This window comes from Otolemur garnettii, unplaced genomic scaffold (genome assembly GCF_000181295.1).
Source record: "Otolemur garnettii isolate 467f Iridium unplaced genomic scaffold, OtoGar3 scaffold00034, whole genome shotgun sequence".
NCBI lineage: Eukaryota > Metazoa > Chordata > Mammalia > Primates > Galagidae > Otolemur > Otolemur garnettii.
The window spans coordinates 9705788-9717509 of NW_003852429.1; the positions used below are offsets into that span (position 1 = coordinate 9705788).

The 11722-nt window shown below is 43.1% G+C and overlaps 1 pseudogene; it reads left to right on the forward strand.

Moving 5' to 3' along the window:
* The first annotated feature begins 931 nt into the window (after positions 1 to 931).
* On the forward strand, positions 932 to 1761 carry LOC100963617 (annotated as a pseudogene).
* Positions 1762 to 11722: the final 9961 nt, after the last annotated feature.

Here is an 11722-nt window from a genome sequence, read left to right on the forward strand (position 1 = left end):
CCGGGCAATTGAAGCAACACCAAAAATACATTACTGGGACATGATCAAACTAAAAAGCTTCTGCACAGCCAAGAACACAGTAAGTAAAGCAAACAGACAGCCCTAAGAATGGGAGAAGATATTTGCAGGTTATATCTCTGACAAAGGTTTAATAACCAGAATCTACAGAGAATTCAAATGTATTAAGAAAAAGTGATCCCATCTCAAGGTGGGCAAGGGACTTGAAGAGAAACTTCTCTGAAGACGACAGGCACATGGCCTACAGACATATGAAAAAATGCTCATCATCTTTAATCTTCAGAGAAATGCAAATCAAAACTACTTTGAGATACCATCTAACTCTAGTAAGATTAGCCCACATCACAAAATCCCCAAACCAGAGATGTTGGCGTGGATGTGGAGAAAAGGGAACACTTCTACATTGCTGGTGGGAATGCAAACTAATATGTTCCTTTTGGAAGGATGTTTGGAGAACACTTAGGGATCTAAAAATAGACCTGCCATTTGATCCTACAATTCCTCTACTAGGTATATATCCAGCAGACCAAAAATCACATTATAACAAAGATATTTGTACCAGAATGTTTACTGCAGCCCAATTCATAATTGCTAGGTCATGGAAGAAGCCCAACTGCCCACTGACCCACAAATGGATTAATAAATTGTGGTACATGTACACCATGGAATATTATGCAGCCTTAAAGAAAGATGGAGACTTTACCTCTTTCACGTTTACATGGATGGAGCTGGAACATATTCTTCTTAGCAAAGTACCTCAAGAATGGAAGAAAAAGTATCCAATGTACTCAGCCCTACTATGAAACCAATTTATAGCTTTTACATGAAAGCTATAACCCAGGGGTAGACTGGCTAGCTAGCTAAACTAAAGGAAATGGTGGCTTGCTGACCCTAGCAGAACCTAGCTACACCTATGGCTCTGTGGGCATTAACCCGTGCTCTAGGTTCCCTGAACCTGGAGCCCCAGGCCATCGCTGCTCCTGTCTCGAGTCTGCTCCCCACCACCCAGGTGATGAACAATGCCTTTCTCCAACTGCCCTCTGCCTTGATGTTGCTCCCCTATCGCACAGTTCTTACTTCTGTGGCCCTCAAGGCTAAGTTTGTGTCCTGGAAGAGCCATACCAAGTACACCATTAGACCATGGAAGAAGTAGTAGTCTGGGGGCTGAGACCACACAGGCCACATCCAAGTGCATGGTTTCGTGGGGGCCACAAGCAACTTTATTGCATGATTGACTTTCTGCGTTTCCAGCCTGAACAGGAGACCAAGCCTTAACCCTTTGAGGATAAGGTTATCAGAGTCCGCTATGATCCCTGCAGGTCAGCAGACATAGCTCTGGTTGCTGGGGGCAGCCGGAAACGCTGGATTGTTGCCACAGAAAACATGCAGGCTGGAGATGTAATCCTGGAGATGTAATTCTAACCACATAGGCCGAGTGGCGGTTGCTGCCCAGGAAGGGGATGCACATCCTCTTGGGGCCCTGCCTGTGGGACCCTCGTCAACAACGTGGAAAGTGAGCCAGGCTGGGGGGCCCAGTATATCCAAGCATAGGGACGTGTGGTATGCTGCCATGATATTGTCCAACCTGAAAATAAGTTTTGAAACGAGGCCCCTGCCCTGTAGCCTTCACAGCAAAGGGATCCTGCAAAACCCTCTCTGCAGAAGCCGGTTTCTCCCACTCAGGTCCTTGACCTTCAGCCCTCCCTGGCTGTTTTCCCAGTTTTTTACATTGACAATGATGGCTCCCCTCCTTCCTTGCCTAATTCTACCCTGGATGACCAACTCCAAAATGGCTTTGCTTCCACTCCCCCAAAGCTGGGTCAATCCCTCCAAGACATGTGCCAGGCCATGCGGATTCTGGGATTCTCTCAGACAACCCCCCACCAAGCCCATCCTGGCATCCCTGTCCCCTGAACACAGACCAACAGACACAACACAGAGGAAGTGAGGGATGTTGCTTCCGAGATTAGGTGATAAAGACTGTGGCTGCCATCCTGGGGCTGCCTGTGCTCTTTTCCTCAGATCCCCTACTCTGAGGAAAGCCACTGCCACTGTGTAAGCCCTCTACAGAGACGCCATGGGGAGAGGCATGGAGGCCTCCACCAGCAACCGGAAAGGATCAGCCCTGCCAGCTGACATGGGAGTGAGGCAGGAACTGACCACAGCCAGCAACTCCCTGGCTGCAGTCTATGAGAGACCCCAGTCCAGAATCACTCAGCAAAGCAGCTCTCAAATCCTGACCTATACAGACCATGGGATAAGATTTGTTTTCAGCCATGAAATTTGAGAATGATTTGTTCCTCAGCAACAGATATAGTCCAGCAGGCCCAGTCCCAATTTCTTTGTGCCACTTACAAAGGCCATTACCATCTAGCCATGCCTCACCTGCTCTGGGGTGTAATCTGGTTTTCTCTGTGCTCACAAGGTTACTATGCCTTCAAGGCCCCTAACTCTTCATTCCTCAACATCCTGCCTGGCAAAATCCTATTCAACCTACAAATCACTTCAAACCTCACCTCTTGTGATATCCCCCTGAACCCTAAACCCTGGGGGCAGAATTGGTCCTGGAACACTCTCCTCAAAGCAGCAGGGGTCGCTGTCTCCCTGGATTGCCGAGATGGCCCAGGTACCAGCGACTTGGGCTGTTCAACACTCAACCCTGGTTCTGGGGTTTGGTGGGAGTTTAGTGAATGTCTGTGGGCGAGTAAATGATTGGTTAGTTGCCAACCTGATGGCCCTTCCTCCCTGAACACTTTAATGTCTGTTTCCTACCGGGATATCTCTTACCTAACAACACATGAGTCCTTCTTATGATATTTTAGATTGGGGGACACTTATTTTGTTGACTGTCCCTCAATTTGGTTTTGTCTAATATTGGCTTGTGATTAGATCCAGATCATGCGTCTGTAGCAGGAATTTTTCAAATGATGCCATGTTCTCACTGCCTATCAGGTGGCACGTGATTTCAGTTTGTCCCTTAGTGATGGCGTTCACTCTGATCCCTTGAGTAAGGTGGGGACTGCCAGGCTTCACCACAGTGAAGTTAGTCTTGTGCTTTTATAGCTGTCAAGTATTTTGTGCAGGTATCTCATTCACCACCATACTTGCCACTGGGCATTTATTTCTATCTGTATGGACTTAATGGTTTCCTATTCTCTCTAATGCTATCATTATTTCTTTTTATACACAAATTGCTCCTTTTCATTGGACAGATGGAGCTAATTCCATCAGGCTTGCCTGTCCTCTGGACCTGTCCTCATCATTCTTGGAGCACTTACCTTATTTCCTATCTTAAGATATTCCAGGCTCATCCTCTACATCACCTGAACCAGCCCTGTAGGATTTCTCCAAAGAGTTCTTGTTCTCCTTGGCAAAAATGCGATCTGAAAGCCAAGTTCTGAGTGTGAGGGTTGCTTATTGCTGTTTGGGTATTTCTGCCACCGGCTTCCTCAGGGGAATAAGTGCCCACGTCTACATACCGCACAATGCACATTTACTTCTGCATCTATCTGTATTTATGGAAAACCACACCAGTACACTCAATCCAATCTGTACCACAGGATTCATTCCTATGCTGTGCATTTCTGTATTCCTAACTCTCTTCTCTGACACTGGGAACCCAGTCCCCATTAAGTTTAGTGAAGTGACTCATCTGATCAATCCTTTCATTGTAACTTATTTCCAATCTCAGCCACCAACATCTCCCCTGCTTGGGCTCTGATCTTGCATCACAGTGACCCCCTCATGAGGTCAGCCTATTTACCCCACTCAGCCTTGGGTTCTCCACACTAGCTTCCATCCCTCTAGGTGGGGTGGGGGTGGCAAAGCCACACTGCAGGGGCACGTGCATTAGGGTGTGGGAGGGCTCTGCAGCAGGTGTGGAACCCACCCCACCAGGCCCTTCTGTCTCATGGTGAGTCTGTGGCTTCCATTCTCAAGCTCCTCAAGACAGAAGATGACTGGTGGAGTTCCAGCCACAACGTGGCATCCAAGGGAGGAGGGAAGACGAGCAGGGGGATGGGGTGCTGCTTCCCACTGAGCCAGGTTCCTCTGTAAAACCTCCCTGGAAGTCCCATGCATTTCTCACCTCTCACTCACCATAACTTAGGCACAGGAATTCCTCTGGCTAAAACAGTAACCAAGGAGAGAATGGCTGCTCAGTGCCAATGAGCATTTTCTGCCGTTCTTACTTTTTATATTTTCTGGCCAACACCCTGGTGTCAGGGGTTACTGAAGACCCCTGAATGAATCTCTGGAAGCAGTCTGAGCCCACATTGAGGCTTATGAAGGCTCAAGGAATGTCACCCTGCATGCACAGGACCTCTCAGAGATGCTTAGACGGCTGCTTAGACGATGTGTCAGTGTGTCTTTGTTCATCTAGAAATCCCACATCTGAGAAAATGTTAAAATGGGCCTCCCCAAGAGCTTGCTGAGTCTTCAAGAAAACGACCCCCTATGAGGACAGTTTATAGCCCTTTAGCTGTGTGAAAACACGGTGCCAGAGCAGATCAAAGCACCAGCCCCAAACGCTGCGCACTAAAGGGACAAGGGAGCAAAGAGCGATGACAACGGTTCTAGCTCTCTGCCAATCAAAGGACAGGAGGAAAGGAAAACAGGAAGAATAACGCAGCAGAGGATAACCTCAAGGGAATCGAATGTGAGAAACGCACTTTTGGAAGTAGGGAGATTTATTTTGCAAAATCCCCCAGGAGGCAAGCTTTGGCAATACACGTCAGATGAACTCATCTGAATGGATGCCATGTCCCTGCAAGGAAAATCAAAATGGCCATTATTTAAGCCTAAGACATTACAGAAGTTTTTCCCATTATAAATTAATATATCAGTGCCATTTTTTGACATTGTCCTTATAGCCTTTGATCACAGATATGTAGTGACTCCTCGCAGTTGGAGAAAGTGTGGGCTAGGCAGGGCATACGACTTTATTGATGTACTTCACTTCAAGGGCAGGTAAAACCTCTTTAAGCTCTATGACCTTGTTCAAGGTATTTTATCTCTCAGCCCATCACCTGACAAATGGGGATAATAATGGCCACCTCAAAGATTGACGTGTGGAGACAACATATGTGTATACAAATTCTGACCCATGGGTGATCTTTATTAGTTCCCTTCTGAGAGAAGAGTAATCACAGAATTACCATAAGGACTAAGTAACAGGATATATCACAGATATATTACAATACACATAGTGCCTGGCACGTAGCTGTGTCTATTAAATATAAATATACCATACTCATCCATACAAGAAGCCATATAGTCCCTATTTGGTATGGTTGACTAATGTTCTTTATAATGAAACTTAACTTTTATGCACAGAGGATTATGTAAATGCTTCTCTGCATTAGCAGACAGAGCACCCTACAAATGATGTAGCAGCTCATGTTCCCAGCCCCAGTATTCACAGTGGCCAAGAGGTAGAAGAAATTCAAACTCCATCAATAGATGAGTGGATAAATAAAACGCAGAGTATACACCCACACAACGGAATATTATTCAGCCTAAAAAACGAAGGAAATTCTGACACACACCTACAATAAGGGTGAACCTTGAGAAAATTAACCTAAGCAAAATAAGCCAGTCTCAAAAAGACAAATACTAAATGATCCCACTTACATGAGGTAGTCAAATTCATACGGACAGAAAGGAGAGTAGTAGGTACCAGAGGCTGGGGGAGGGAGAGAATAGGAAGTGGTTTAATGAATACAGAGTTTCAGTTTTGTAAGTTGAAAAAGTTCTGGAGATTGGCTGCACAAAAATATGAATAAACTTACTACTACTGAACTGTATACTTAAAAATGGTTCAGATAGTAAAACTTACATTATGTGTTTTTCCTATAACTAAAACAAAATATTTTCTAAATGATATAAGCTTTTCATAAGAATTCAGGGTCATCGGACTGATTAATTATAGGCAGTGCCATAGTCGGTTTATGGAGTTTGTGGCCCATCGCTGAGAGTCTGTATCAAGCTCCAGAATGGACTCCAGAACCTGCTTACTGACATAAATAGTTGGAGTTTATGAAGATACAAAGGAAAAAATGAAACTTGACATCTTTTGCTGCATAATGCTTGCTAACACCATTGGAGAATCATAGGAAGTTAAAGCTGGAGGATACTTTAGAAATTACATTTAAAATTAAAGAAAGTGAAATCCACACTTTAATCAAACTAAATGATTTGCCTAAGATCATACAGGCAGTAATCACAAGAAGAGTAGGAAAAGAGAGAAATCATATTTCCTCACTCCCTCTACAACCCTCTGGACAGGGCAGTACTAAGGGACCCAGAACTCCACAAGTCCTTACCTGTGAATGGCGCTGCTCACCATGCTGCCACCAGGGGGCACAGGTGTATTGGTCTGGTATCCCCCACCCCCATCCAGGTCTACAGGTACTAAAGAACCTCTATTATCCCTGCCCCGAACTCCCAGAATATATATATGTATATATGCACATGTATGTAACTGTATTAAAATAAAAAGCCTAAAGTTTAAAAGAGATCCATAAATAACCTTTCAATCAAAACAAAGACTTGGGCCCATCCTTGGGTAATATCTTTACTAATACCTCACTATTTGATTTATTCCATTCCTGATTGATGTAAAGGTCAATTAATATGCTAGTCTTACATCAAAACTGACTTGACTGCAGAAATCTATTTCATTTTTTAACAATTGAACTAAATCTTCCCAGCACTTGGCCTCTGTTGCTCCAAACCACAAGTTGTCCTCAGTCTTCGTCAGCCCAGTTCTTTCTTTCTGATGTCCCTAACATTTGAAAGGAAGGCCTGTCAGTAAGTCTAACCTTCCAGCCTATTTCCATGTGCAAAAATAAGTAGATTCAAGTCACAGAATAAAACCTATACATCTACTTTCCAAGTAGATGACAGAAATCTTTTCTCTCTATTATTTAAAGACTGCTGCTGGCCAAGTGCGGTGGCTCATGCTTGTAATCCCAGAACTCTGGGAGGCCGAAGTGGGTGGACTGCCTTACCTCACAGGTTCGAGACCAGCCTGAGCAAGAGCAAGACCTCATCTCTAAAAAGTAGCTGGACATTGTGGTGGGTATCTGTAGTCCCAGCTACTGGGGAGGGTGAGTCAAGGGAATCACTTGATCCCAAGAGTTTGAGGTTGCTGTGAGCTATGATGCCACAGCACTCAACTAAGTGTGACAAAGTGAGACTCCATCTCAAAAAAAAAAAAAAAAGATAAATAAATGAATAAAGACTGCCACCAACTGGAGGCTCAACCACAAAAGCCCATGGATGAGGCCTGAGTTTACAGACAGAGTGTCTCTCAGAACGACCCTGTGCACCTGGGGACATTTACAGTTTGACCTGGAGGAGTGAGAGACAACCCACAACATTAACAGTGGCATTCTGGAAACTGATCCAGGAGTCACCACCATACTTTCAATAGTGATCATGGTTCCTAAATCATCCCGAGGTACAGATGCATAATCTGCAGTTCACAAACGAAAATTCAGAGCACCCCATTAAAAAACTACAATGATGTTCATTATACTTAAAGGGCATTCAAAGAAATTAGTCTCCCTTTACATGCAATTTGCTCTCACATAATTAACTATTCACTGATCTAGCATAAAACTGATGGCAAAAGTAAAGATGGCAGGCCCTCTTGGTTACTGATGGCAAAATAAGAACAAGAGGCTCACAAGCTGCATATGACGAATGGATCATACCGAAAGGCATCATGTGTTCAGACAATATTCCGTAACCCCTTGATTACAGAGCTCTCAGTTGGGGAGATTTAAGAATGATTCCTAGGCCAGGTGACATGGCTCACGCCTATAACCCTAACACTCTGAGAGGCCAAGGTGAATGGATTGCTTGAGCTTAGGAGTTCAAGACCAGCCTGATCAAAAATGAGACCCTGTCTCTACTAAAAATAGAAAAAAAATCTAGCCAGGTATACTGGCTCATGCCTATCATCCCAAGTACTTGGGAGGCTGAGGCAAGAGGATCACTTGAGCCTAGGAGTTTGAGGTTCCTGTAAGCTATATAATACCATGGTACTCTAGCCTGTGGCAACAGAGTGAGACTTTATCTCAGGAAAAAAAAGAAAAGAAATGATTTCTGTCCATATAATATTCTGGCTTTAATTTTAGTATGGAATAGTTATAATATTTAAATGAGAAAAATCATCAGTGAACCAGAAATATTTTTATAATAGATATATAAAATAAATTCAATAATCTGTTAAAAATTAAGAGCATATTTTTATAATCTCAAAAAACCTAAAATCTATAATCTCAAAAACCTAAAAATAGAAACAATAGGACTATTAGGATGGCTCAAATAAAAACAAACAGATAGTATGAGGTGCTAACAAGGATGTGGAGCAACTGGAACTCTCACACGTTGCTGGTGGGATGCTAAGTGGTACAGACACACTGGAAAGGTCCTTACGAAATTAAACATACACTTACCAAACGACCTATCAGCTGCACTCTTAGGAATCTATCCTAGAAAGATGAAAACTTTTCTTCACATAAAAGCCTACATATAAATGTTTAGAGCAGCTCTGTTCATAATCACCAAAAACTATAAATAATCCAAATGGTCCTTTAGTAGTAAATGAACACACACTGTGGTACATCCAGACAACAGCAAGAAAAAAGAATATACTCATAGATGAATCTCAAAGGCACTGTCTGAGTGAAAGAAGTTGGTCTCAAAGGTTCTATAGTGTCTAAGTCCATTGATATGACATTCTGGAAAAGGCAAAAAAACAAGGGTAGAACAGATCAAGGATGTCAAGGATTAGGGGAGGGGAATTATTGACCACAAAGGGGCAGAATAAGGGAGGGCTTGTTTTGTTTCCTGGTTTACTTGGCAATGAAACTGCTCTGCATGAGGATTGTGAGGGTGACAAAAATCTACACATTTTAAAACTCACAGAATCATGCAAAAATGTCAGTTTTACTGAGGCAAGAGAGTAAAAGCAGAGCTAAATTCCGTCCTAGTCACTCTGCACAGGCATTAGCCAGACAGTCCGTAACACTAATTACTACCTCTACTGCAGCAGATGTCTCTGTTGTCTATGTGCCCGTCCCATGGTACTTGCTGGACCTATGTCATAACCTTGTAACTTCCCTAACCTTCTGTTGCCTTTGAGGATAGGTAGCCTGGGACCAAGGGCGCGGGCCAACATGAACTTCCCTGAACCACAAGACTTTCACATCTCTCAACCTCTCTCATGTCTTTCCTGACTTCCCCGTGCACCCCAGCCCTAAAAATGTATAAAAGACAGGCAAGAGATTGAGTCAGGGGCTCAGTTTTTAAGACACTAGTCCACTGAGTCTCCCAGCTGGTGAATAAAGTCGCTTCCTCTTCCAACTGGTACCTGGAGTCTTTTGTCTGCCTTGGTTTCCTGCTACATTACTATATATAAATTTAAGTAATAAAATAATGAATAAAAGCATGACAACACATTACTACTCTAAAACAGTTAAAAATGAAAGGTAAAAATTCTATAAGAGCACTCTGCATTTAATCAAATTAATGCCTGGGATACATTAATTATTACTGAAAGAGACTTGAGAGATGTAAAAACAAATACAACAAATGGGTTTTTTAAATTCTGACCTGAATAAACCAACCGCACAGGCCTTGGTTTTAGAAAACTGGAGCAGTGTGAACACAGTATTAGACGATATTAAAGAATTTTTGTTCACTGTTAGGTAGAATTGTTACATAAGAAAAAACAATGTTTAAACAAAATTCATACTAAAATATTTAGGGGTGAAATGACACAGTTTCTGGCATTTGCTTCAAAATTCTCCAGAAGCACGTGAATAAATAAAACCCTGGAACACAAAGGAACAGGGCAATGGACCAAGCAGGGCGCGTCCATCTCAGATGCTGGGCATGTGAGGATTGTTATATTCTACTTCTGAGTAAGCCTGGAAATGTTAATAATAAAGCCTGGGGGTGTAGGGGAGGGTGTAGGGGAGAGAGGAAGAAGGGAGGGAAGGGGGAGGGTTCACTGACTTGGATGAGTCTCTATCTCTGCAGGAGCCAAGCTAAGGCCAATTTGCCCCTAATTGTTATGTAGAAAGGGCAGGAATGGTATGTCTACTTGCCCTTCTTCATCAGAGGTTTTTTATTTACTTAGGTACAACTAAAATATCAGAAAAAAAGAGAGGAAAGGAAAATAGATGTTCCTAAATGAGGCCTGGATCATAAAGCTGACTTTGAAAGTCATTCGTTTGATAAGGAGATACTGTAGCTTCCATGTCCACAGAGAAAACTGAGCACCAGGCGTGCCCCTCTTTTCTTCCCAGCATAGCTGCTTTCTCTGCCTTTTCCGCAGCTGTAATCCCAAACACTGCCAGTGTCTGCTATATAGAGCTTTGTTACAGACATTCTGCCAAAGCACAGTAACACCCCTACATACACCACCTCTACACTGAAACCTGGGCCACTGGAGTTCACAATGTGTCCATTTGCTTACAACATTTGCCAGTCAGCACAGATGGAAAGTGACCACAGAGACTAGAGAAACCTAGCGGGCAGCAGCAGGTAACTGAGCTTCTGGAAAGTTCTTATAGCCAATGTACTCTCATTATATCACAGTTGATCTCAATACCCAGAACACTGACACACCCAGCTTATCTGTGAGTCCACCTGACTTCTGTTGTAAAAGATCTTGCTGTTCACAATTCTTCACGTAACTATCACATTAATAGTGACTCAACTTTGTAAGTACCCCCAGGAATGCCATGAAACTGTTCTTTATTCCTTTATCAAATATACTAACATCCTCTTAAAAGCTTTTTTAGGCTTTCATAATCTGCATCTAACTTTGTAAAATCATATCAAAGGAGAAAGAGTGATTCAAAGCAGACAGTTGTGATTATTTTCAAAAACAATGGGCTCAAAGAACACTTTCCAAATCTCATTTAATGCTCATAAGTTAGTAAAACCATCATGAGATAGGCCAGATGCAGAGGCTCATGTCTGTAATACTAGCACTCTGGGAGGCTGAGGTGTGTGGAACACTTGAGTTCAGGAGTTTAAGACCAGCCTGAGCAAGACTGAGACTCCGTCTTTATTAAAAATAGAAAAACTAGTCGGATGTCATGGTGGGAATCTGTAGTCCAGCTACTCAGGAGGATGAAGCAAGAGGATTGCCTGAGTCCAAGAGTTTGAGGTTTGCTGCAAGCTACAACACCACAATACTCTACCCAGGGTGACATAGTGAGACTCTGTCTCAGAAAAAAAAACAACAAACAATAAAACTGCTATGAGATATGAAATTAATCATTTTCATTAACATATCTGCTGCATACTCCTGAGTACAGATGACAAAACAGGAAGAAGGATTTAATGCTCACAAGCATAATCCGGACAAATGGATGTGATCACAGCATAATATGAGACGTTCTCTCTCATTTACTCTTCTTCTCTCTAAGTTACCCTGGCATGACTCCGAACTATCAGGGCTCCATGGAAACACCCTCGACTAACGGTAGATGAGTTCTTTCCTACAGGTGCCACCATGCAGAACTGAAACGAGGATGGTGTGGTTCCTGTCTAGCCAGAGCTCTCAGCCCAGCAGTGTTTAGGCTCAGATGAAAAAACAATCGCACAAGACCAAATAATATGACATTTAAACAAGTAAAACAGCAGCTGCAGCAAAATACCAACAGGGTGCAGAGACAGG